Raw genomic sequence first — 27,550 nt, forward strand, 5'->3', positions numbered from 1 at the left:
TACGTAAGCTAGTTTGTAAATTACGTATATCTTATACTAATGAAAACATTCGTAAAAAACTAAAAGTTCTTGTTGCCTTTTTAAGTACCCAAAAAATTGGAGGGCAACTGGGCCTCCTCTCTTCCTTTTTTCTCAAAGTCGTTCAATCAAAACTATGGGAAAGCCATTTAGCCAAATAAATAAATATGCAAATTTTGTTTTAATTATTCATCTGCGGAGAGCCGAATTCAAAACATGGATTAACTAAAAAACGTTCATAAATTAAATAAAAACACAAGTTTTATTTAACTGAAAGTAAGGAGCGACATTAAAACTTAAAACGACCAGAAATTACTTCGTATATGAAAAAGGCTACTCCCTCTTCAACGCCTCGCTCTTTATGCTAAAGTTCGACTCTTTCTCACAGCTCTGCTTTTTTTTAAGTTAAAAAAATTAGCGTATAGAGCGGAGCGTTGAAGAGGGAGCTGCCCCTTTCATATACGAAGTAATTTTTGTTCGTTTTAAGTTTTAATGTCGCTCCTTACTTTCAGTTAAAAAAACTTGTTTTTATATATATATATATATATATATATATATATATATATATATATATATATATATATATATATATATATATATATATATATATATATATATATATATATATATATATATATATATATATATATATATATATATATATATATATATATATGTGTGTATATTTAAGTGCAATATCTAAAAAAGTATTAAACGCGTTGTGACAGTATTGATAATTGTAGCCACTCTTAATAATGTCATTTCTATTTTCTACTACAGATAAAACTGTTTTTGTCTTTTTTGTTTATTCTTTGTCAGAACTTGATAAGGCTTGACTTTGTTAAGAATGATTAATGCATTTAGGAATTTTAGTTTAGCTTGCTATGGTATATCAGGAAACAGGAATTAATTAATAAATATAGCCTATGCTTCAAGGTGATTCCTCTTAACTATTTTTATTATTGGCGCAGTAATATGTTCTTTTAATTTATTCATAGTTCTAGCGATAAATTTTTTTCTATTAGTCTTCATCATTATTAATTACTCAAGAGGATGGAGTCGTCTTTTTGGGGGCATCCTACTTCAACTATTATCTCTATTTTTAGAAGTTCTACTCTGTGGGAGAGAAACAATACTAATCCGTACCTCTAGACTATGGATAATTACGCGTAAATTCTTAAATTAAGAAATATTTCGAGATGTTCAGTGCCGTGTTAGCTTACTGGACTTATACTACGTTATACGTTATACTGTTTTTACGTTATACTGGACTTTAAATAAAAAAATAAAAAAAATAAAACTAGTTTTTTTTAACTGAAAGTAAGGAGCGACATTAAAACTTAAAACGAACAGAAATTACTCCGTACATGAAATGTGCTGTTACGAAGTAACTTGCAATTACTGAAATAAGTTTTGCAAATTGGGACTGAAATTTTTTGGAGGATTATTTATTGTGGAATTGGCAAATTGCGGGCCCTCTTTGGAAAGTGCACTGCTCACTGATACGAAGGAAAGTCTTTTAGGCCGACTTTATACAGGTTGGATTTGAATCCACTTGGATGCAATAGGGAGGCTCGGCCCTCACATAAAGATAAGTCTTTTTGCTCTGTTTATCGACTTCTAAAAATAAGATACTGTTAAGGATGCAGCGTTTTAAGCAGTTTGATTTTGCGCTAGCTAAATTCAAGAACTACCCCCTATGGCCTGTGAGAATTTTGCAAATAGGAAAGGTTTCGCACGGAAAGCCCACTTATCTGGTCTTTTGTTACGGTAGTCATGCTGAATTTAGGGTAATAGAAGCGAATCTTCAAGAATATAGCCCTAAAACGATAGATTCATCCACACCTGCTGTCAAAAAAGCAATTGTGGAACTTGATAATACCCCCTAAGTTTATAAAACTCTTTCTAAGACTTTTTTAGCCCTGAAAGCAAGTGATAAATTAGGGTCTAACTCAGTTTCTTCAAGTATTGCCCCAATTTATGACAAATTAGTTGCAACTGAAGCCCAACTAGAGAAGACAAGAAGTGATCTGCTTGATAATATTACAAAGAAAGTGACTGAAAAGTTTAAAGACCCAAGGTCACTGAAAGAGGCTACTGAACTGATAGTCAGCCAGGTTTTTGATTCAGTCACACTCGAGTTTAATCCAAAGTTTGTAAAAATTGAGCATACTCTAAGTAGTCTGAGAAATCAAATTGAAAATTTGGTGGAGAGGATTAGTAGAATAGAAAAAAAGCTTGATGATTATGATCAAGAATCCTTACTCGATAGTCTTGTTTTTCATGGGGTAAAGCAGTTACCTGGTATAGACACTCGTACGACAATATCTCGCATTTTAAATTGCAAAATGTCTGTGACAGACGTCTCCTCTTCTGATTTGATTAATGTATACCGTCTCCGATTGAATAATTCGACTACACAGCATGAAGAAAGGTCTAGATTAGAGTTGCTCCGATCGTTGTTAAATTTTCTGGCAAAGATGTGGCCCGTAGAGTGTTTAAAGCAAAAGCTAGACTTGCTTCAACTGGTGTTTTTGTATCGGAGTCTCTAACTAAACGTTGCCGGGACATTTTGAACTCAGCGAAAGACAAGTATGGTCAACGAAATGTTTGGTCAGATCAGGGTCAAATTTTGGCAAAGCCTAGTGCAGGGTCAACAGTCATGAAAATCCGTTCTATTACCGACTGTATTTAGTTACCTAGTTTCATATGTTATGATTAGTATTTTTTTTACATTTGTTTATTTTGTTGTAAGGTTTTTGCTTATATTTTCTTCTTTTCTTTTTTTTTCGTTTTATGTGTATTTTTTCTTTCTTGCTTTTTTTTCCATTTAGAGAGATTTGTTTTGGTAGGAGATTTCATTTACTCTCGCTGCGTCTATACTGGATGATTTAATGAGCCGACCTTTTCTCCTTGAACAGGTTTTGTCGGCACAAATAGCAAATGATATTGAACCTTGTATGAACCAAGTTAAATTTAAACAGTTGAGAAACAGTGCTTATGTTCAATGTTCGCAGTTAAGCCCCGTGGAATCTGATTTACTGAGTTTATGTGCCTGGAATTGCCACCTAACCACGTGTTATGAGGATGTGTTGCAATTTCTCTCGGATTCTCAAGGTAAAGTTAGTTTTATTGGTATATGTGAAAGTTTTTTGAGTCAGGAACATTCTGTTTCATTGTATTCTTTTCCAGATTAGAATTTGGAGATTAAAAACCGGACGTCACTTTATAGAGGGGGAATTGCGTGTCGTTGACATACCATGTTAGAACTGATATTGATGTTTGGATAGAGGGTAAATTCGAAAGTTTTAGTCTGGAATTCGATATGGGAAGTAGTAAATTTTTGATTAGTGTTGTGTATAAGCCACCAAGTGCTAGCTGGGATGAATTTGAACGTGGGTCTGATCAACTTGCGCCCGCAGTGTCTTTGACAGGTTTAGATTTTATTTGTAGGGGTGATTTCAACTTTGATCTGCTTAAATTGAATGGAGCGAATTTTGATTTTTTTAATTTGACGGTTGCTCATGATCCTTTCCCCATAGTAAATATTCCAACACGTGTTACGAGTCATTCAGCCACTCTTATTGATAATATTTTTGTTGTTTCTAAGTATCTGGACCGTAGTTATGCCGATGTGGTACTATACCCTTGTTCGGACCATTTCCCAGTTGTTGGAGCGGTACTTTGTGGTCGAATAAAAAGAAATAAAATAAAAAAAGTAATGACTAGGTCATTGAAAAAGGTGAATTTACAGAGGTTTGGTGAAGAGTTGAGTACCATTGGTTTTAGTGAGATTATAGATATGAAAGATAACGCTTCTGGTGCATTTGATCGTATGATGGGGGTCGTACAGCCAATTTATGATAAGACTTGCCCAGTGAAATTCTTGAAACCCCGTAAGTGTGAACCCAGGAAGCCCTGGATAACTATTGAAATTCTTAAAGTGTCAGATTTGAGAAATCAAGCGTATGTGGAATATTTAAATAGTGAATGTGCCATTAAACTGGAAGAATTCAAAATATTACGCAACAAAGTAAACTCGATGAGAAGAAAGGCTAAAAAAGAATACTTTGCAAACCAATTGAGTTTAAATAAGGATAATACTAAAAGAATTTGGAAAGTTATTAATGACCTATTGTGAAAAGAGAAAGAAGCTCCACCTAATTCGCTACTGATTCAAGGTGAACTTTGTTAATGATGAAATAAGTATCACGACTAAATTTGCTGTGTTTTTTTCAAGTGTTGGGCAAAATGTACAGGCGCAAGGGTTGGTGAACTTTAATAATGATTTAATGAAAGATGAATTTGTGGATGATAGAGGAATCGGAAATGAAATTGAATTTCAGCCTTGTATTGGAGATGAAATTCTGAAGGTTGTGAAAACAATCAAATAGAATTCAGCAGGGACAGATGGCATTAATCTGAAAACCTTTAAGTCAGTGATATGTTATTTAATGCCATGTCTAGTCCGTATCATCAATCTTTCCCTCCAAACCGGTAAAATCCCTGATGTACTTAAAAGGGCAAAAGTAATCCCCCTTCACAAAGGTGGCTCTAAGCTAGAAATTGAAAATTATAGACCCATATCAATCCTACCCTTGTTTTCGAAAATATTTGAAAAAATTGTGCATAAAGGGCTTTATGATCACCTTATGAAAACGGGGATGTTAAGTGAAAACCAGTTTGGCTTTAGGGAAGGTCATTCGACGTCGGACGCCGTGCATTCCCTTTGTGATATTTTAAATAAATGCTTTGTACGTGGTAAAATCCTTTGACCGTTTTTATCGATTTTAGAAAAGCATTCGATACAGTGGATTTTAATATACTACTCAAACGTCTGCAATCCCTTGGAGTTCGTGGTAACTATTTAAAGTGGTTTAATAGTTGTTTAAGTGGTAGATCTATTTAAGTTGTATTAAATGATGTGTTTTCTTCTCCTTTTCAAGTGAGGTGTCGTGTACCTCAGGGGTCTGTTTTGGGACCACTTCTGTACCTTGTGTATGTTGATTCAATGCGTTTCTACTTACCTGAGTGTTGTATTGCGACTTTTGCGGATGATACAGCTTTAACTATGTCTAGTCAATCTGTCGATGATTTGTTGTTGAAAGTTAATAGGGTATAAAGGCATTTTTTGTCTTTACAAGTTTGAGCCTTTTGTCAGTAAACGTTAATAAAACTATTTTTATGATCTATAGGAGAGTTGGTAAGCCTCCATGTGTTGATAAAAGATATTTTTTAACGGCAGGCCTTTGTCACAGGTGCATGAAGTACGTTATTTGGGGTTTCAGCTTGATTGTAATCTATCTTGGAAGAACCATAGTGATCTTGTTGCAGCTAAAGTTGCTAGAGGTTTGGGAATTTTGCGTCAATTAAAGCATGTTCTACCATTACCAGTTCTTTTATTATTATACCAAACCATTGTTGCACCTTATATTTCTTATGGTTGTGTCCTTTGGTCTAGTAATTTCTATGCAAATTTTAAAAGAGTGCATATCCTACAAAATAAAACAGTACGTCTTCTTGGTAATTATGTAAAAAATGTGAATGATACCGCGTCATGTTTTAAGAAATTACGAGTGCTTAACATTGGTCAGATTCGAGATTATCAAGCAGCTGTTTTTGCGTATCGATGTTGCAATGATGTATGTCCTCCAGTTTTTACCAGTTTTTTTCGAGTAAATCGTTCTCTCCATGGGTATGAGACTAGAGAGGCAGATAATTTTATTGTTGAGTACCGAGACACCACACGTGCAGCTTTCGGAATTAGGTATTTAGCTCCGGCTATTTGGAATGATATCCCAGCTGGCATTAGGGAGGCGGAACATATTGGGTTGTTTAAAGAAAATTAAACAAACATTGATTGGAAGTGGGGAGATAATTCTTTTTTTTCTTCTTTTTTTTTTTATAATTATTGTTATCCTTTATTTATGTATATTCTGGTATTAAGGAGTAATTGAGTGAGAGTGTTTTGTCCTTCTTTAATTTCTGTTTTTTTTTGTTTTTTTTTTATTAAATTAGGTTGAGAATCAGAGGATTGCAGACGTCCAACATCAGGCTCTTTGAGCCTTCCCCAGGGCGGTTGTGTGTATTTATAGTTTTTGTAATTTAGTAGTTAATAAAGAGAGTTCACCCTATAAAAAAATGGGTTGTCTCCTCCACAATCCCTCGCTCTTTACGCTAAAGTTTGACTCTGCCACAATTCTACTTTTTAAAACAATTAAAAACTTTAGCGTAAAGAGCGAAGGATTGCGGAGGGGACAACCCATTTTATATACGGAGTAATTTCTGTTCATTTTAAGTTTTAATGTTGCTCCTTACTTTCAGTTAAAAAAACTATTTTTTTTATTTAATTTCTGAACGTTTTTGAATTAATTTATGTTTGATTTTGGCTCTCCGCACATAAATTATTAAAATGAAGTTTGTATATTAATTTATTTTTGGCAAAGTGACTTTCTCTTAGTTTTGATCAGACAATTTTGATAAATAAGAGGTGGGGAAGGAGGCCTAGTTGCTCTCCAATTTTTCGGTTACTTAAAAAGGGAACTAGAACTTTTAATTTTTAGCGAACGTTTTTATTAGTAAAACACATACGTAACTTAAGAATTAACTTACGTAACAATTTTTTATATTCTTATATTTTTATTATGTATACGAGGGGGTTTGTACCCTCGTTAATACCTCGCTCTTTACACTAAATCGTAAGTTTTGTCCCAATTCTTTAAGAATGACCCCTGAATCAGAAAGGTCGTAGAATAAATAGTTGAAATTACTAAAAATACTTTAGCATAAAGAGTGAGGTATTTATCTTCTCCTAAATACCTCGCTCTGTATGCTAAAGTATTTTTAGAACCCCTCATATGCGTAATAATCTCTGTTCGTTTTAAGTTTCAATGCTACTCCTTACTTTCAATTGAAAAAACGTTTTCATATTTATTTTTTCATTGTTTTTTATAGTAATGCTAGAAAATCCTGCGCCCTTTTCATTGAATTTTTCTTCCTCCATGACATATTCCTCCAAGGAAAGATCCTCCCACATAGCCCCCTCTCTCAACCCCAACCCCCAAACCAAAAAAATCCCCCTGGAAACGTCTGCAAATTTCCCAATAACCATTGCTTAAACGCTGGTCAAAGTTTGTAACTTACAGCCCCTCCCCCAGGGATTTGGGGGGGGGGATAAGTCATTTCCAAAGATATAGTTATTATGGTTTTCGAATATCCGGAACAAAACACCTATCTTAAAATTTTGATACAATGACTTTGAAAAAAAAGAGCGTGGGAGGGGGCCTAGATGCCCTCCAATTTTTTTGGTCACTTAAAAAGGGCACTAGAAGTTTTCATTTCCGTTACAATGAGCCCTCTTGCGATATTCTAGGACCACTTGGTCGATACGATGACCCCTGGGGAAAAAAACAAAAAAAAACCAAATAAACACGCACCCGTGATTTGTCTTCTGGCAAAAAATACGAAATTCCACATTTTTGTAGATAGGAGCTTGAAATTTTTGCTACAGGGTTTTCTGATACGCCGATTGCGATGGTGTGATTTTCGTTAAGATTCTATGACTTATAGGGGGTGTTTCCCCCTATTTTCCAAAATAAGGCAAATTTTCTCAGGCTCGTAACTTTTGATGACCAAGACTAAATTTGATGAAACTTATATATTTAGAATCAGCATGAAAATTCGGTTCTTTTAATGTATCTTTTAGCATCAAAATTCGTGTTTTAGAGTTTCGTTTACTATTGAGCCGGGTCGCTCCTTACTACAGTTCGTTACCACGAACTGTTTGATAGATAAATTTTGTGGGGGCTCCTTAGCCCTGTGATGGCAGTTTATATGGAGTAGGAACAGTGTGGGCCCGAGGGTGCTGCCCTGGATGACACCGCTCTACGTGACTTCGCTTAGAGAAGATTCCATTTATTCTTGTTTGCTGGGATCGACTTTTGGGAAAATCCTCTATCCAGGTGGGAATGGAGGATGTCAGGTTGAAGATTTTGATCTGGTTTAGTAATTCAGAGTGGAGGACTGAATCAAAGCCCTTTTCCACATCGACGAATACTGCAAGAACAGACTTTCCACTCTCAATGGCTTCCATCCAGTCATTCTCTGTCCAGTCTAGTCTGGATTTCCGTCCAGTGTTTTTGCTTCTTTTTTTTCTTGTTGAGTGTTTGATCAATATCTGATGTTTTTTTTTATTGTAAGCGTTATCATTTGTCTTTTCTTTAAATTTATATTGTAGCCTACTCCTCATTTTTTGAGGGATATAGAGAAAATCAATAAATAATTCAAGCCTTCAAGAAGTGCAGTGGTGGTGCCCTTTCTCGGTAGAAATTTTAATTGGTTTGGGTTGATCAGCTTATTTTCCAGTATATGCTCAATGAGGCCATTTCTAAGGATTCCCTCTATGAGTTTAAAGACGAGGCTTTTCAAGCTGGTATGTCTGTAATTCTCAGGTTCGGTTTTTGAACCTTTTTTGAAGATTGAGGTTGCTGTAGCTGTCTTTCAATCAATGGGTAGTTTCCCCTGCTCTACCGAGAGTTGAAATATGTGCAAGAGGGGCTCTTTAAGTTCTTGTTTTCCTTCATCAGCCATTTGGCATGGATGTAATCTGGTCCAGGAGACTTGTCGGGCTTCAGTTCACTCAGTTGGTTCAGAACATGTGCTGGGGTAATTTGGATCTCATTAATACTGGGGCTATTGTGGGGCTATTTCTGGCAGCTGTCTCGGTTTGTGTGGCTGTCTGGGAGGTATAGGCGGAGCTGAAGAAGTCGTTGAGGAGTTGTGTTTTTTCTTTGCCCTCTGATACAGTGTCACCATCCTTATTGACCAGGTCAGGCACCCCATGGCGAAAAGTGATTTTGGAGTTTACATGCTTTCAAAATTTTTGGGGGCTGTTTTGGCTTCAAATAGTATCTTCCTTTTAGTTGCTCTTGTTATCTTTCTTGAAGAACTTCGAACTGAATTTTTCACTTCTGTATTCTTCATTGTCTGAGATTAAACCCGTCTTCCTCCATTTCTTGAACTTTCTAGATTTCCTGTTGATGAGCCGTTTTATCTTGGAGTCTAGTCTGGGGAAGGTTTTTGGAGTAAGTTTTTCCTTCCAATTCGTTGCAGAATCGAGAAACCGTCCAATGACATCCTTCAAGATGGCCATTTTTTCATCGACACTTTCTGCGACTTAGACAATTCCCAGTCAACAGCCTGTATTTCTTCTCTGTACTTCTGGGAGTCAACACAGGCGTATTCCCGTTTGCTACATTGGAAGCGTTTGGTTGAGCTTGGCGCAGTAATTGTTGTCATCAGACAGCAGTGTTCACTTTTCTCAAGGGGACGCAGGTGCTTTACGTCTAATATGCTGTCAGGATTTGTTGGCAGCATCAATTCCAGTATGTTTTCAGTCTTACCCTCTCTGTAACGTGTTGATTTGGCTACGTGCTGTTTCAAGAAAGGATCTTTTATGAATTCAACAAAGGAATGGTTTGAGCTTTCTGTTGAGGTCCACTTCAGTTTAGGTAGGTTGAAATCACCCATACAGAGGAGATCTCCCTTTGCGCTGGCATTTTCCCTGAGCAGGGTATTTATGTCTGTTATTGATATGGGCTGGCTTAATAATTTGTATGCACATATCAGATTTATTGGGCCTGCATTTGTGTGAGCTGTGACTCCGATGGCTTCAATGGTATTCGTCTTTGGTGCATCCAGTTTTAGCATAGCTAGGTCATTTTTAGTGTAGATGGGGCAACCTCTCCCGTTGTCTTCTAGATAGCTACAGAAGCTATAGCCGTCGATACATATTTCCTGCTCTTTTAGCTTACATTGAGAAAACTTAAGCTTAATTTCGAATTTCGGTCAGCAACGTCCGGAGCAAATCATTTCTCAAGAATATGGTTAGGTTTTCCCTCAACTCATATTATTTGCTTACGATTTGGTTTCTGAGTTGTTTTTGTCCAGGTACAAGCTGATGAGTCAGGAGTGGAGAGTACCTGCCACAGCTACTTCTGGCTTCATTTGCTGTGCTTCTTGGGCCTGATTGCTCTGATGAGTCTCGGTTTGTCTAGGCCCAGCTGTTCCTGGACCAATTTTTCCAACAGTTTGTATTTCCAGTTTTGCCCTCTGTTCAGCTGTCTTTTTCTCAATTACTGCCGGTTCAGGCAAATTTCTTACAACTTTGTTGTCCTTTTGCTTGTATTTTTTGCCAGCTGCAAGGATTTCATCTCGAACCTACTGTTTCATTTGCTCAAAAGTGGCACCTGAGTTGGATGAAGCATGTTCAAGTGCCTCAAGTCTTTGGTGAAGGTCGAGGTATGCTCTATCAATATAACGTCGAACGTCATCCATACTTGGTTTGGTGTCCAGTTCACGTCTTATGTTGGCAAGGTCCAGGGTTAGTTTTTGCACGTTGTCATCCACTGTTTTGACTAGGTCACACACAGCCTGAATTCCAGGGGAAAGAACTACTGCTGAAATGGGGGGACATCTATCATCATTTAGACTGCTAGCATTTCTTTGGATAACGCCTAGATTTGTTGTATTTTGCCTATTGTAGTGCTATTAGGCTTTTGCTGGCCCAGCAATGGGGGCAGGGGAGTGGTAGCTCTTGTGGTTTTTCTGAAATCCCCAAGGCTGTAGTTGTTTGGTGGCTGCTAGTTCCTTGTGTTTTTTGTCACGTCTGGGTTCAAATCAAGTCAAGGTATAAAAATCAAGTCAAGGTATAAAAATCAAGTCAAGGTATAAGAATCAAATGATCAATCAATGTTAAATGGTAAAAGCAAACTTCAAACTCTAAAATTTATAAAATTTGGTGGAATGACTCACACAGATTTATGTACAATTCGTAAATCTTTTCTTCCTTGAAATGGCTGTTACTTGCTTTTCACTCGGTTACATGGTTTGGATCCTTTTCACCATGTGTTTGGTCAGTTTTCAATTCACTTATTTTTGAATGTTGCCTTTGGTTGACACAGTTGTGTTTTTGCTCAAGCAAAGCTCCTTATCTTCTTAGACTGATACTTTTTAAATTGTCGTTCTCAATAGGTTACTGAATACAGAGAACTTTTAGGTCAAAAACCTTAGACAATTAATCAAAGCGAAATAAGCACTGAGTTTTTAAAAAACAACAAGAGACGTACGATAAGATTTATTTAGAAGAATTCAGAAATTTTCCATTATTTGCAATGCTTAAATGTTTTTCAACTATTATAAGGGGTTTCACGGACGATATCTAATTTTGGTGGGGTGAATCAGTTAACAGGATTAAATTCTGTCCGTGAAAAACTATTTAGCTGTGAAACAAAATTATGCCAAAGAAATGGCTACACAGATTCAAATAGTATTGGATGATTTGCTAAAACATGGCTTTGAAGTGCTATACACCTTGGTTCCAGCCCATGTAGTTATTCTTGGATATGAGTCAGCTTATAAAATGGTTTAGTAGCAATGGTGAAACTTTAAAGGGAAATTTATCTATAAGTGAATATACTCAGGGTTATGAGACCCACTCACCAGAAGATGAAAAAGCTGATTTTTTAAGAAGGTCTTCAAACACCATCTTAAATCTATCTGAATTTAAGCCTCCCCCATTGAACCTGATTCACAGTGAAAGGAAAATTGCAACAACATTATTTTGAATTATCTGGCCAAATAAAAGTTAATGCAATTCCTTTGAATACCATCAACCATAGAATTTGGTTGATTTCCATAACTATAGTGCCTGTAATGTATATAAAGATGCCCACCATGTTATAGAGTCCTGTAAAAGTACGAGATCCAGCGTAAAATATTTAAAAGAAAAATTGTAAAACTATTCGGTACCTTTACTTTTCACACAGTAGATGGCCAATCCTTAGTTTCACCATGGGTTCGTAAAATGTCTGTACTGGGATGTTTTATTAGAATTATAAGTTTAAATGATGTACTGTATTAGTGTTACACTTGTTGTTAAAATTGACATAATTTATTAGTGTTTCTAATATATTGTATAGTTAAAATGTTTATCATGTATAAAACTAATGTAAGTTGTAATATTCATCCCTTGACTATAATTGTTTTTAGAATAATTGTGGCGGACTGACGTAAGTGGCCAAACTAGTGTAGTAAATTTTCAACCACCAAGGTTAATAAGTCATTCTCTGAAGTCATTTTCTGGTCCTAATGCTACCTATGGCTTATGGAAAGAAGTGGGACGTTGAGGAGGGAACAGCTCCTGTCATACACGGAGTAATTTCTATTCGTTTTAAGTTGTTCGTTTTAAACTTTTACCAGTAAGCGGCCTAGTTCTTTTCCAGCGTTTTATTTGTCAAAAGCAGCACCGAAACGAAATAAAACGAAGGCTCAAATAGAACGGAATTATGCGAAACAAGACTGGAAACAGTAGCCCGAACTGAAACTATTCTCACATAAAACGTGGCTCAAGTGTGTTCCAAGTATAATATTAAAAAAAAAAAAAAAAAAAACGACTGGCAAAGACATGGATAATCACTCCGACCTATTGCAAAAACTATCGTCTGTTTTTGAAGACACCAAACATATATTCTTGTCCATGTATCAACCAATGAAAGGAATATGTGTACATTGTGGCTGTTCTCTAATACAGATGCTTTCTTTTGTTTTTGAGCAATGTAAGCAAAAACTGATGTTCATATATCAAACATTGACAGTTGTGGACTTGAATTATGGCTTTTGTATAACACAGCGGCTTTCTTCTATTTTTGAACTATGCAAACTGAAGTTGGTGCCCATATATCAAACATTTACCCACATGAACATGAGTGATGACTCTTATTTAATGCATAAGAGATTTTCTGTTTTTGACGAATGCAAACAGAAAGCATTGTCCATATACGAAGCAGTTACACATGTGTACATGAATTGTGGCTCTTCCCTAATTCAGAAATTATTCTCTGGTTTTGAACCCATCAAACAGAGCTATTTGCTGTTTAAACATCAAAGACTAGGGCCTATAGACATGAAATGAGGTTCTACTCTAATGGAAAAACTTTCTTCTGCTTTCAAACATCACAAATGGAAATTACTAATTGCTTTGGCTTGTCTTGGCTCAATTTACTATTGTTGCACAAGAAAAAAGAATACCAGAAAACCCAAAAAAGAGGTGTTTCTAGAATCGCCAGGAAATGATTGAGTTATGACACAGATTGTCATTGGTAAGGATTATTTGTTGTCTCTTCTTAGGGGTATAGTTTTGGCTAAATACCACCCCTTAGTAGAATGTACCATTACCATTTGAACAGAGGGTTATGGTTTTGTTCTTTAAGAATTTTCCAATCATATAACATGCCAAACAAAAGAAAAGGGGAAATACTTTGTGATAGTGCCCAATTCCTCATTCAAACAACATTGCTTGAAGCAAATTTGTCATTATGATTAAGAGGATTTTCCTAAATCTAATCAAGCAAACATTGGCTCTTGCAAATCTTTGCTCAATCCTGACATAAGACTGCTATATAAAAATAAAGGCCAAGCTACATAAGTAAGCAAACTTTGTGTATACGAAGACTATATTCAGGCACTAGGTTACAGGGGCTCCATTGTGATTAGATCAAAAGCTAATTTAAAATCTAAGAAAGAAGGTTTCTTTGATAATATTCAAATGTAATTTTTATGGTTATTGTAGGCCTAGCTAATTTAAAAGGCATATCTTACATCAAAATGACCTCAGATTTACACACCCATAAAAAGCTTACTACCAAATCCAGATTTAGACCAAACTTTTGAGAGAAGGGGGAGGGCAATATGACAAGGACAACAATAATTGACCAAATGTGAAGTTTAGTTAAAAAAAAGAATAAAAAAGCATGGGATGAGGGCACCAAAAAATCTGAGGGGGCAGGTGCCACCTGGCCTCCTGGATCTACTCCTGCCAAATATAGTCTCTTTTATTGACTAGAATCATACATTGTTTTCCTTCATCACTTTAGACAATTAAACAGCTTTTTTTTAAATAAGCAATTGACAAAATGATGTCTCAAAGTATCAGTAAAATTTTCACTGTGATCAATTTAGTTCTAGAATTAAAACTTGTCATCTAATAACTAGTAAAGTCGAGCATTGCTCAATCGTAAAGCTGATTAATTTGTGAAAAGTGATGAATAGGTCCTACTTCAATAACAATCAAAAGTTGCATTTCACCATTATCAAATGCACCTTATTTCTTTGATTTTTATATTTGCTTTTGATCTAATCACTTTGTAGTTTCTCTAATGTAATGCCAGAATAGAGCTTTGGCAAGCACCAAGTTGGCTTATTTGTGTGGGTTAGTCTTTTTGTTTTTAGGTAAAAGTCAAATGTTGAGAGTGGTGCAAAAGAAAATCTTTACTTCATTAGGATTTGACAAGTCTGAATTGGAATGATTTTTTCTTAAAAAAAGAGCTTTATAGTCTGTTATAGGAGATAGTAACCAAATTTTTGGTTGCTTGACAACAGGATAGTGGTGTAAAACTGCATACCTATGTGATGCTGAATTTTATGCTTCTCAAACCATAATTGTATAAACCAAGTTTTTCAAGCCTTAAAGAACACTGCAACAGTTTCTGTGAGAAACAGTATGTGACAGTAAGGCCAAATAAACAAAACTAAAAAATAACCAATTTATGGTCAATGTTTTTTTTTTGTTCTTTCAGTTTTAGTAGCGGTAATAATAGGATTGGTAATCACAAGTACTAGTGCCGTTTTTGAGTGCCGTTTGATCAGAGGTCAGCTACCTCTCCCTCCCCACATGTCGTGTTTTCCCAAAATACATCCAATGCAAATTTCTAGATAGCTACTTTATTCAAAATAGCCAAAAGATCATATAACAAGGCCTTTGGGGTTGATACAAACCAACAGAGCCTGGGGGTAAAGGCTCTAATGCATGCCCCCGGAACACTTAAAGTTTATATGGAAGGGATGGTTGTATAGACTTTAGAGTTTGCCCATCTGGTTGAGTATTGGAAGCTCTAGTTTCCTTTTCAGTGTCAGAAGTTATGGAGGGCACCTAGCCTCCCCCCAACTACCCCTCTTTTTACTAAATGTATCTGATTGAGATTATGAGACAGCCTTTTGTGTTCAAAATAGTCCAAAAATATATAACAATGCCTTCACAGAGTCCTGGAGCAAGGGTTGTACAGGGGCGGATCTAGAGAAAGATATTGAGGGGGGGGGGAGCACTGGACCAAGGGTGCCAATATGATTCGAGCATAATGATAGGGGAGGTGTAGATAATGCTTTCGTCAGACCAGTTCGTATGTGTGAATCTGGTTGGCGCTGATGTAAAATGACCTAGAAACCTCTTTGAAAGCTAATAATATTTTCCTATAGCAGTAAAATGCGTATTAACAACAGACGCGAGCAGATTCTTTGATGAATAAATTACTATGGCTTCATTGAGACTTTTTGAATGAGTAGACTAGACTTTTTTTTTCTTTAGAGTTGGATAAAAAAAAAAATTACTGTGGAAAATAAAATTTATTATCACTGCCAAACAATTTTTGACAACCTGGAATTTTTGACTCTTTGACAACCAGGAGACATGTACACTCTTTTATTGATTTAAATAGTAAGAGTAGAAGTAGTACTAGTAGCTGATAAAGTTTTAAATTAAATCTCCCTGCCGTTCTCGATATATTGCTGAGGTTCTTATTGGCACCCATACTTACAGTGCCTTTGATATGGTCATTACCTATTTATCACCCATAATTTCGGGGTAATAATAAATAAAATATAGGGGTAACATTGGAGTGGTCTATAACGAAAGGGAGGGAGATAAGGGCAATAAAAAAAATTCAATAGTCTTCCAAGTTGTCTTGCAGGGACGATAGAGCTTGAGAAAACTGATACTTGTCAATCAGCCAGCCTACGATGACCTCATCAATCTGGGTAGTTTCTAACTTCCAGATTATGTTCGGATAATATAGACGACATTCCACTAGGACTTCGTCCTAACAAGATAGTATTCTACCCTGCATCTTACTACTGTCAGGCAACTGAATAAGATAGGGCATGTGAATTAGCTCTCCCAAATCCCACTCGGTAAAATCAAATATCCAAGACATTTTCCAAAATCCCCTTTATAATGTGTCTCCCCTCACGTGACCCATCTTTATCATACCCCTATCAATGACTCCCAGAAACCGTTCCCTAAATTGATGGGCTCTTAAGAAAGAGAATAAAAAATTCTGCCAAAAAAGAAAAAAAGAAAACACAATCTGAAGATGAAGATCACAATCTAGCAAGCAATTATAATTATATGAATAATTTTTCCTGAAAACGAGGTTTATCTTTAGTAATTTTATGACGAAATGATTCGCAAATTGATCGTGCAAGCAGTTTCATGCCCGAATCTCTAGCAGATCAAGAGCAAAATCTTGGGTAAGCGACCACTGGACCAAGGACGCCAATATGACTCGTGGTGGGCACCTTATTAAAAGTTTTATTTAAAAAAAAAAGATTAAAAAATTGAACAAAATAAGGGCGCCAAAAATATCTTGGGGAAGGATCAACCCCCCTCCCCCGACCCCATGGATCTGTTCCTGGCCTAAATTGTTTTTAACTGTTTAGTTCGTCTAATTTCAACCAAATTAGCTATATAGTTAAAGTAAATAGATAGACAGATTTATCACATGAAAGCCCTATTGGGGCATTCACTATTTCATTAGTCACAAAACTAAAATTAAAAATTTTTTGAGTGGGGAGTAGACAGGGACAGTTAAAAAAAAATACTCCTTAACATAAATTAATCTTGTAAGTTGCCTTGCCATTGTGAATAGACAAATAGCTATAACTGTGTTACCATGATTATGAAACGTGTTGGTTGAAGATACCAGTTTTATCTTCAACAGGTGTTTCTATTTTCATGAAAAAGGGGAAAGTTCCATGATCGTAGAAATTTTTTTGCAGCAATCAAAGATTTTTATGCCAATTTTGCAGATATATACTGAACTGGCTGAAGAAAAATAATTTTTGGTTCGGTTTAAGTTTCAACTTTGTTCTTTACTTTCATAGGAAAGCTTTGCTTTTTGTTCTTAATTGGGTAAACCACCTATAAATAACTAATCAAATTGACAAGTATTCATTTAAAAAGAGTAAAAAAGAAAAAAAAAAGAACGGAATGCGAATAAGGGCACCAGAAAAATCTTAGGGGCAGGGGGTATAATGCCCCCTGGATCCGTCCCTGGGGTTGTAAGTAATTCCCTGGTTTTTATGGCTTTTTATGGTTTTTATGGTTTTTACAAGGCTTTTATGGAATGGATGGTCGTACTAACTTCAGATAGGGATTATTTGATTTGAAGTTGTGAACTGCACTTTTAAAAGCCAAAAGTAATTTCAGAGAAACCATAACACCCCTCCCCACGTCCATCATTTCCCCAAATACATCCAATTAAAATTTTGAGAAAGCAATTTTGTTCAGCATAATTGAAGGGTCCTGAAATTGTATCTTTGAGAATGACAACTCCCTACAGTCCTCAGGGTAGGGTTGTAAAATATGACCTGAGGGCGTATAAGGCTTTTATAGAAAAGTTAATCGTATATACTTTGGAGGGGGCTCATTGGATCGAAAATTATAAGCTCTAGTGCCCATTTTAAGAGTCAAAGTTATCAGTAATCAGATACCCCCTCCGCCAACACGTCGTGTTCTCCGAAAATGCATCCAATACAAATTTTGAGATAACCTTATTATTCAAAACAGCTCATCGATCAAATAACAACGCCTTGGGTGTTGATACAAACCACCAGAGCCTGGAGGCAAGGGTTGTAAGTTTTGCCCGGGGGCATTTAAGGTTTTATAGAAAGGGTAGTCGTATAAACTTCGAAAGGGGCTCATTTGATCGGAAATAAGAAGTTCTAGTGCCATTTTTGAGAGCCAAAGTGATCGGAGGGCAGCTACCCCGCCCCTCCGCACACGTAATATTTTCTTGATATTAATCTAATTTGGCGGAAAATTGGAAGTTCTAGTTTTCTTTTAAGAGTTAAAGTGGTGGAGAGCAACTGGAGTCTTATAAATTATGAGTAAGTGTTGGATTCTGTTGATGGAAGAGCTTTATCAAAGGTCTTTTCCTTGTATGGTATACCAGACAAATACATTAAAGTGATTAGTGCTATGTACGAGAAAAACACTGCTGCGGTTAAGGTAGGAAATGAGGTTGGCTGCTGGTTTTGTATTAAATCAGGAGTTAAGTAGGGTTGTGTTCTATCCCCCTTTGTATGGATCGTTTTGATGGACTTATTCTTAAGGAAAACAATTGGGAGGCGTTTGACAACTAAGGCACTTCTCAATTAATGACGTAAAACTTAAAATTTGGTCGTCACTTTATTGAAAGTGTCGACCAAGTGAAAGTTTGGAGAACATTTGATGGAAATTTGGAAATTGGGAGAAACAGATGAAGAAGGAGATTGCCAAGAATGTAGAAAAACAATAAAAGATCTAACAAAACCTTACTAGGTAATTCCAGAGAGCGATATTTAATCAAAAGTAATTTTTAGGCCATCAATTGATCAGAATAATTCTTCTAATGATCGACTGCGAGAAAATGAGAAGGATCAAACATTAAATCCTAAACGGAAAAAACATACAACCTCTGTGATTAAGAGGGTAGGTGAACCGCCCAATAAAACAAAATAAGAAGTTAAGCAACCTTGTCTAAAAAACGAAAAACATGATATTCCAGTTCGAAATGTTCATAATCCGGTAAAATGTGATGCGTAAATGGCCATACCGCCTAATATTGAAATAACACGCGTGAAATCGATTTTTCGGAACTTTCAAAAAAAATACAAACTTCACAACACATACAACCAATATGCAGCGCCGACAATTACGGACCAAGATGAAGCACTAAGTGTCCAGAGAAAACTGAAAACAAATTTATCGTACGCGCTTTTCTACGTAAATTCCGATAGATATAAGCGCAATATGAGAAATGGAATGTTCGGATTCAATTCCCATTTGTTGAATGGGAAAAATGAAGGTAAAAATGAAGAGACTTAAAAGAGAGAAAAAAGATACGAAGCAAAATTACAATTTAAGGGGTTCAATTTTCATTAAGCAACGGGTTATTTAATATTACTACTACTACTACGACTAACCACTCACTGCAGCACAAACCGCCTGAGGCCAAAACAGCTACTCACGCTCCTCCTCTATTCCAATCTATTCAAAGCCTCCCTCTTTACACTCTACGGAAGTTCCCATTTACTTCAAATCTTTCTTTATGACATCCTCCCACTCCAGACGAGGACTACTTGCTATCCATTTAGTACTAGAATGTTGGCCGAAAAGGACAATCTTTGACAACCTGTCATCATTCATCTGCAGAACGTGCCCTAGCCATCTCAGCCTTTCTTTCATTATAGCCCTAGAAAGCGGGATTGAACCTTTTTCGTACAATCTAATGTTCGAAAGACGGTTTATCAGCCGGGTAACTAGAATAGTCCGTAGGCAATTTCTCTTGAAAACATCTAGTAAATCTTTATCCGCTTTTTGGATCACCCAGGCTTCAGAGCCATATTTGACCACTGTCATCACTATACCATCCAATAGCCTAATACTGGTTAGCAGACTTATCTTCATATTATTCCAAACTTTTTTTTTAACTGTGAAAAAACACCCTGAACCTTGGCTAGTCTACTTTTAACATCTTCACTGCTCCCTCTGTCTTTACTGATAATGCTGCCAAGTTAAGTGAAGCTGCCTACCTGATCAATCTCTTTGTTACCCAACGTCACCTTTTCATCTTGACTTATTCCTAGCCTTAGTGACGTAGTCTTCTTAACATTAGTTTTCAAACCTATTCTAGCACCCTGAACTCACGAAACCTCTAAAAAGTCATTCATTTTACTCACACTTTCATCTAAGATGTGTATATCATCGTAATCCAAGTCCAGGGGAGCTTTTCCTCCCTATTTGATTCCGTGGTCTCCCATTGCCTTCCCTTGTTCTTGTCTTTCCTCTTCAGTTTTTTTTTCTACTATTTTATGCAAGGTAAGGCATTGTATACATTTCCCACTCTAGAGTTTTTTTTATCAAACAGTTCGTGGTAACGAACTGTAGTAAGGAGCGATCCGGCTCAATAGTAACCAAAACTCTTAAAAAATTGAATTTTGATATCAATAGCTACATCAAAAGAATCGCATTTTAATGCTGATTTTAAATATATAAGTTTCATCAAGTTTACCCATCAAAAGTTACGAGCCTGAGAAAATTTGCCTTATTTAGGAAAATAGGGGGAAACACCCACTAAAATTCGTAGGATCTTAACGAAAACACCATCAGATTCAGCGTATTAGAGAACCCTACTGTAGAAGTTTCAAGCTCCTATCTACAAAAATGTTGAATTTTGTATTTTTTGCCAGAAGACAAATCACGGGTGCGTGTTTATTTATTTATTTTTTTTTATTTATTTATTTATTTATTTTTTTTTTTCCCAGGGGTCATCGTATCGACCAAGTGGTCCTAGAATGTCGCAAGAGGGCTCATTCTAACGAAAATGAAAAGTTCTAGTGCCCTTTTTAAGTGACCAAAAAAATTGGAGGGCATCTAGGCCCCCTCCCATGCTAATTTTTTCCCAAAGTCAACGAATCAAAATTTTGAGATAGCCATTTTGTTCAACATAGTCGGAAACCATAATAACTATGTCTTTGGGGATGACTTACTCCCCCACAGTCCCTGGGGGAGGGGCTGCAAGTTACAAACTTCGGCCAGTTTAATAATGTTTAATAATTTTTAATAATTAGTTTAATAATTACATATAATAATGGTTACTGGGAAGTGTACAGCGTTTTCAGGGATTTTTTTTTGGTTTTGGGGGTGGAGTTGAGGGAAGGGAGCTATGTGGGAGGATCTTTCCTTGGAGAAATATGGAATGGGGGACCAGAAATTCAACGAAAAGGGCGCAATATTTTCTAAAATTACTATAAAAAAAACAATGAAAAAATAAACATGGAAAAGTTTTTTCAATTGAAAGCAAGGAGTAGCATTGAAACTTAAAACGAACAGAGATTATTACGAATATGAGGGGTTCTAAAAATACTTTAGCATAAAGAGCGAGGTATCTAGGAGGAGATACATACCTCGCTCTTTATGCTATAGTATTTTTAGTAATTTCAACTATTTACTCTACGGCCTCTCAGATTCAGGGGTCAATACTTACAATTTAGTGCAAAGAGCGAGGTATTAACGAGGGTACAAACCCCCTCATATACATAATAAAAATTTAAGAATATAAAAGTTTGTTACGTAAGCTAATTCTTAAGTTACGTATATTTTTTACTAATAAAAACATTTGTTAAAAATTAAAATTTATAGTTGCCTTTTTATGTAACCGAAAAATTGTAGGGCAACTAGGCTTTCCCCGCCCCTTATTTCTCAAAATCGTCTGATCAAAACTAAGAGAAAGCCATTTAGCCAAAAAAGGAATTAATATGCAAATTTCATTTTAATAATTTATGTGTGGAGAGCCAAAATCAAACATGCATTAATTCAAAAACGTTCAGGAATTACATAAAAAAACAGTTTTTTTAACTAAAAGTAAGGAGCGACATTAAAACTTAAAACGAACAGAAATTACTCCGTATATGAAATGGGTTGTCCCCTCCGCAATCCCTTGCTCTTTACGCTAAAGTTTGACTCTTTGCCAAAATTCTGCTTTTTAAAAAAATTAAAAACTTTAGCGTAAAGATCAAGGGATTGCGGAGGGGACAACCCATTTCATATACGGAGTAATTTCTGTTCGTTTTAAGTTTTAATGTCGCTCCTTACTTTCAGTTAAAAAAACTGTTTTTTTTTATGTAATTTAGTAAAAGATTCCTGCCAATAACTTCCAATTGCGCTATGTTAATATAACTATGTACCTCTTCGTAGGTTTATTTCTTTTTTAAGACAATAGTAATATTTATTTTCAAAAGGCTATCACAAGCTCTAATAGAGCCGAATTCGCTTCATATGTCTAAAAAGAATAAGCAAAACAAAGAAACAACTAATACAGCAGAACAAAAGCAGAAGAAACACCAATCAAGCATAAAAATTGTCAAAATTTTTTAACGCAAATGAAAAAGAAAAAAGGTCCAAGTACAAGAAACAAAATGAACTTTATGCGATTAATGGCAAAAACAAACAGAAAGTGTGGGGGATAAAACAAAATCACAGACTAGAAAAAAAACATTGCCGAATTTGCATTCTAAGTCAAATACTGTAAAATGACAAAAACAAACACTTAAAATCAACTCAAATTAGCTGTTAAAATTAAATATTTACGACTAATGAAAGGATTGTGCCGAAGACTAGGTCAAAAAATAAAGGGGGAGGGATATTGATTTAAAATTTCAACTATGTGATGGATGAACGTTCCTCTATATCTTTCAGTGGAAACTCTTATTGGGACAAGAAAGGGGATTATTCTTGAAAAAACGGGGGGGGGGCGAGTACAGAAGGGGGGTTTACTGATCACTAGGGAAAAGAGAAGTAGTACGAGGGTTATGCTCGGCATTGTGGGCAAATGCAAGGACATTTGTGCTCTCCTTTCCTTAAGGGTGACTAGATTTGCTCTCCGAAGAAGAGAAATGTAAGGCACTTTACCTTCATTGAAGGTACGAATCTACGAAGATTCTTAGGCACCTTTTTTGAACTGCCTCTATTCTGTCCGACAATTCATTTGAGATGCCAGGATGTCAAACAGGACAAGCGTATTTGAGGGTATCAGCGCCCGCCTAAGCGCTGCGGAAGCGATATCTTCCTCCTGAGTGTGTTCTTAATTCAGATCTAATTCATTCTTTAGATGTTGAATAAGTTCTACAGGCTTACTCTTTGATGCTCTAACCCACTTATTCTTTCATAGCAAACTCAAATTTATAACTATTTTGTTACAATGTTGTTCAACTCTTTCCAGGACATCCTCATAGGTTTGTTTAATTTTCCAATTGTCCTCATTTTTATTTCTAAAAGCGGCGTATTCTGTACCAATAGCCGAGTTATATTGATTAGCTAATTTTCCCAAAAATTCTTTATCGCTATCTTTCTGACAGTTAGCCTCGATCCTATGTAGAAATTCGTCGTTAATCAATATCTTGGAACGAGGGCCTGTGCCCAAACTATTACTCCATAAATAAGCCGGTATCTTACAATCCATATATGGAACTTTTTCTTCTTAATTAGTATTATCACTCTTAAATTGAATCTCTGAAATAACCAGTATGCTCAAACGTAATTAGCGAATATCAATATATTTTGCTAGAAACAAATCTTTGACCAGTGGAATATATATACGAAAAGCAAAGTAACAGGGGATGGACGAGAAATTAAACTGAACAAACACGTGAATATTCTGCTAATGGATTAGCTGGACTTGAAATTTACCAAGAATGCTTATGCTACTACACTATTTACAACTGTAACTGCCTGTCTTTGTGTCTAATTTTGACTGTGACTAATCATGACTCTAATTACTTGTGACTCTAACCACTTTGGCTCTATTTTCGGTGACTTGGAACTACGATTGTTACTACATATTTCGTTGACTGCATCAACTACTTGCATCTGTAGATACAAACGACTGTGACTGCATTTGCTTTCGAGTGTGACTGCGAATACTTGACATAATGTCTTTAACTTAGTGCTACTGTGACTTCTAATCCAACTAATTGGAACTACACCTGCGGTTGCAAACGACTGTAACGGCTACTATTACTGCTACTATTGTGGCTACTATTACTATTTCTAGTAATGCTAGTGCTGCTATTACTACTATAACCACTACTATGTACTAGGCGCATTCAAGGTGGTCAAAAGTATGTATCTAGAATGTCTCGGAAAGGTTAAAGGAATTAAGTTGGAACTTTCAGGGTATGGGGAGGAGGGTAGTTGTTTAATGTTTTACTGTACGCATGGTTGTAACATGATTTGTGATAAAATTCGATTGGCCCTATAGAACCCCGTACATTATATATACATTATACATTATACTAGTTTTCACTCCTTAATTCAATACTAATCATTATTGAACAACTACTATTACAAATTGGTGAAAACTTTTGTCCAACATATAGATAGTCGCCTAAGCTAAAATCTGGCTTCTAATATAGAAAAGCTTTTTAAAGCTTTTTAAAGCTTTAATCTGGCTTCTAATATAGAAAAGCTTTTTAAAAAAAATAAAGTTTATAAGAAAAAAAGAGCTTCATTAAATCAAAGATGAACAGAAACAAAGTCAAAATTTTTCAAGCGTAAAACTATCATAGATAAATGAAACCTTAAAGGATCAGAAATTACAATAAATAACGATATCAGACTAAAATCCAGCAGAAACTACCACACCGAGGAGTATAGCTAACGCTGCTCTGTCTTCTAAAGAGCAGACTGAAGTTTGTACCTTACTGAAAACAGAACGTATCTTAAACAATTTTTGTCGTATAACTGAAATAAATCCAAAATTACTTACATTTCAGCAATGAATTGCAGTATATGTTAAACTATCAAACCACATTCCTTTATTCTTTTCAGCAATTAGTTGATGATTAATATCAGTTAACCTGATCCCGAGTTTATGATTAACCTCACAGTCAAGGGGGCTAACGTCCCCTGTGTCTTCTAAGGACCTGAGTGTAATTTTCACAGTACTGAAAAATGTTTTTATTTTGAGCAATGATTTTTCATTTCTCATAATGTTAAAAAAAAAGAAGAAGAAATCGTAACCAAGATTATTGAAAAGAATGAAGGGCAGCACCTATATAAAGGAATAAAGGTCAAGTCCTATAATCATTTGAATGCTTAGAACAAATAAGTATAATCAATAATAAATATAATTCGTCCTCTATAAGGCTCCACAGGCTATTCATCTCATTTGCACTAATTTAGTCGGCCTTGGCAGCTACCGAGGTGGGGCTCTCAAAGCCAAGTTTAGGATTACAAATCACCCATAAAGGAATAGGGCACGGGATACATTATTATATCTGGCCCAATAATCCATCATCTACACTACATCCAGAAGCTGATAGAAATTGCTTCATAATAGCTGACTGACAATAGAGGTCAATCAAACGCTGTAAGGAGTGTAGTAAGGAGCTGTGGTAAGGCTCAATAGTAACCAAAACTCTAAAAAATTGAATTTTGATGCCAATAGTTACTTCAAAAGAATCGTATTTTAATGCTGATTTAAAATATATAAGTTTCATCAAGATTAGTCTTACCAGTCAAATGTTAAGAGCCTGAGAAGAGTTAACTCATTTTAGAAAATAGGGGGAAATACCCCCTAAAATTCATACGATCTTAACGAAATCACACCATCAGATTCAGCGTATCAGAGAACCTGATTGTAGAAGTTTCAAGCCCCTATCTACAAAAATGTGGAATTTCGCATTTTTTGCCAGGAGACAAATCACGGATGCGTTTTTTTTTTTTTTTTTTTTTTTTTTTTTTTTTTTTTTTTTTTTTTTTTTTTTCCAGGGGTGATCGTATCGACTCTGTGGTCCTAGAATGTTGCGAAAGGACTCATTCTAACGGAAATTAAAAGTTCTAGTGCCCTTTTTTAAGTGACCAAAAAAATTGGTGGGCACCTAGGCCCCCTCCCACGCTTATTTTTCCCAAAAGTCATCGGGTCAAAATTCTGAGATAGCCATTTTATTCATCATAGTCGAAAAATCTAATAACTAAGTCGTTGGGGACGACTTACTCCCCCGCAGTCTCCTTGGGAGGGGCTGCAAGTTACAAACTTGGACCTGTGTTTACATATAGTAATGGTTACTGGGAAGTGTATAGACGTTTTCAGGGGGATTTTTTTGGTTTAGGGGGATAGTTGAGGGGGGGGGGGTTATGTGGGAGGATCTTTCCATGGAGTAACTTCTCATGGGGGAAGAGACTTTCAATGGAGGGGGCGCAGGATTTTCTAGCATTATTTAAAAAAAACAATGAAAAAATAAATATGAAAAGTTTTTTCTACTGAAAGTGAGGAGCAGCATTAAAACTAAAAACGAACAAAAATTATAACGCATATGAGGGGTTTACCTCCTCGTAATACCTCGCTCTTTACGCTAAAGTATTTTTAGTAATTTCAACTATTTATTCTACGGCCTTTGTGATTCAGGGGTCATTCTTAAGGAATTGGGACAAAATTTAAGCTTTAGTGTAAAGAGCGAGGTTTCGACGAGGGGTGAGCCCCCTCATATACGCAATAAAAACGTACGAATATAGAAGTTCGCTACGTAAGTTAATTCGTAAGTTACGTATATTTTTTTAATTATGAAAACGTTCGTAAACAATTAAAAGTTATAGTTGCCTTTTTAAGTAATCAAAAAAATGGAGGGCAATTAGGCCTCCTCTCTTGCTCCTTTATTCTCAAAATCTTCCGATTAAAACTAGGAAAAAGCCATTTTGCCCCAAAAAAAATTAATATGCAAATTTTGTTTTAATTAATTATGCGCGGAGAGCCAAGATAAAAAAAATGCATTAATTCAAAAACGTCCAGAAATTAAACAAAAAAAAAAAAAAATTTTTAAATGAAAGCAAGGAGCGACATTACAACTTAAAACGAACAGAAATTGCTCCGTATTTGAAAGGGGCTTTTCTTCCTCAACGCCCCGCTCTTTACGCTAAAGTTTTTTACTGTTTTAAAATGTAGAATTATGAGAAAGAGTCAAACTTTAGCGTAAAAAGCGGGGCGTTGAGGAGGAAAAGCCCCTTTCATATACGGAGTAATTTCTGTTCGTTTTAAGTTTTGATGTCGCTCCTTACTTTCATTTAAAAAAACTTGTTTTTTTTGTTTAATAAATTTGAAATACGATCTTAACTTTACATGTGGGGTAAACTTTTCCAGAAGAGAATTATAGGGGAGGATTTTTCGCGAGGGGAGGGGGAGATTTTTGTGAGCCAAACAAAAAGAGTTTTAATACCCCCCCCCCCACCCACACACATAAAAATTAAAATAAGAGAGAAACTTTATAAAAACAATGAAAAAATCTCTGACAATAATATAATTTTATTTTTTCATTATTCTTTGATGAGCAGAAATCTCTTCAGGCCAATAAAACCTCTTATTACACACACACTTCAGAGATTGAATAGGTAGTCACTGATTTCTTTTGTGTCGTAGAAGGATAATACAGAAAACATTATTTTATTGTTCGGTAACATGAGATAGATCTTAAATGTTTTTTTTTTATTTACTCTCTTACTTTTTAGAAAATCAACTGCAGAAAATCAATCAGTTGCGAACGTACAGCGAATTGGCAAAAAGGAAAGCGCTCGAGTACAGAAAGAAAAAGGGAAGTTTTAAAATTTCAGACTTGGATTCCTCCTCCTCCACTTTCTTAGATGTCAAAGATAAAGTTTTTAAGTACATCCAACCTACTAACACGTGGCACCCATAGGTTATATCAATTCAAGAGGTCTTCAATGCGAATTTACTTGAAGCTTTTCACTTATGTCAAGCCAATTTGTTTGAACCTTCAAATTCGCACGGAAAATTTCACGGTACAAATGCCAAAGCTTGTAGGAATATTATTGAGAATGGCTACCTCCGACAACACTTCAATGATGGCCAACAGCAAAGGTTTGGCTGCG

At 35.7% G+C, this 27,550-nt stretch overlaps 1 protein-coding gene across 1 annotated transcript in view; it reads left to right on the top strand.

The window, feature by feature from the left end:
- The first annotated feature begins 851 nt into the window (after positions 1 to 851).
- Positions 852 to 27,550, top strand: part of LOC136031433 (uncharacterized) — a 509,032-nt gene continuing 482,333 nt past the window's right edge. The window contains exon 1 of the mRNA XM_065711007.1: positions 852 to 954. The gene's annotated coding sequence lies outside the window, so the exon portion shown is untranslated. The remainder of the gene's footprint in view (positions 955 to 27,550) is intronic.

The sequence above is a fragment of the Artemia franciscana genome, chromosome 9 (assembly GCF_032884065.1).
Source record: "Artemia franciscana chromosome 9, ASM3288406v1, whole genome shotgun sequence".
Taxonomy (NCBI): Eukaryota; Metazoa; Arthropoda; class Branchiopoda; order Anostraca; family Artemiidae; genus Artemia; species Artemia franciscana.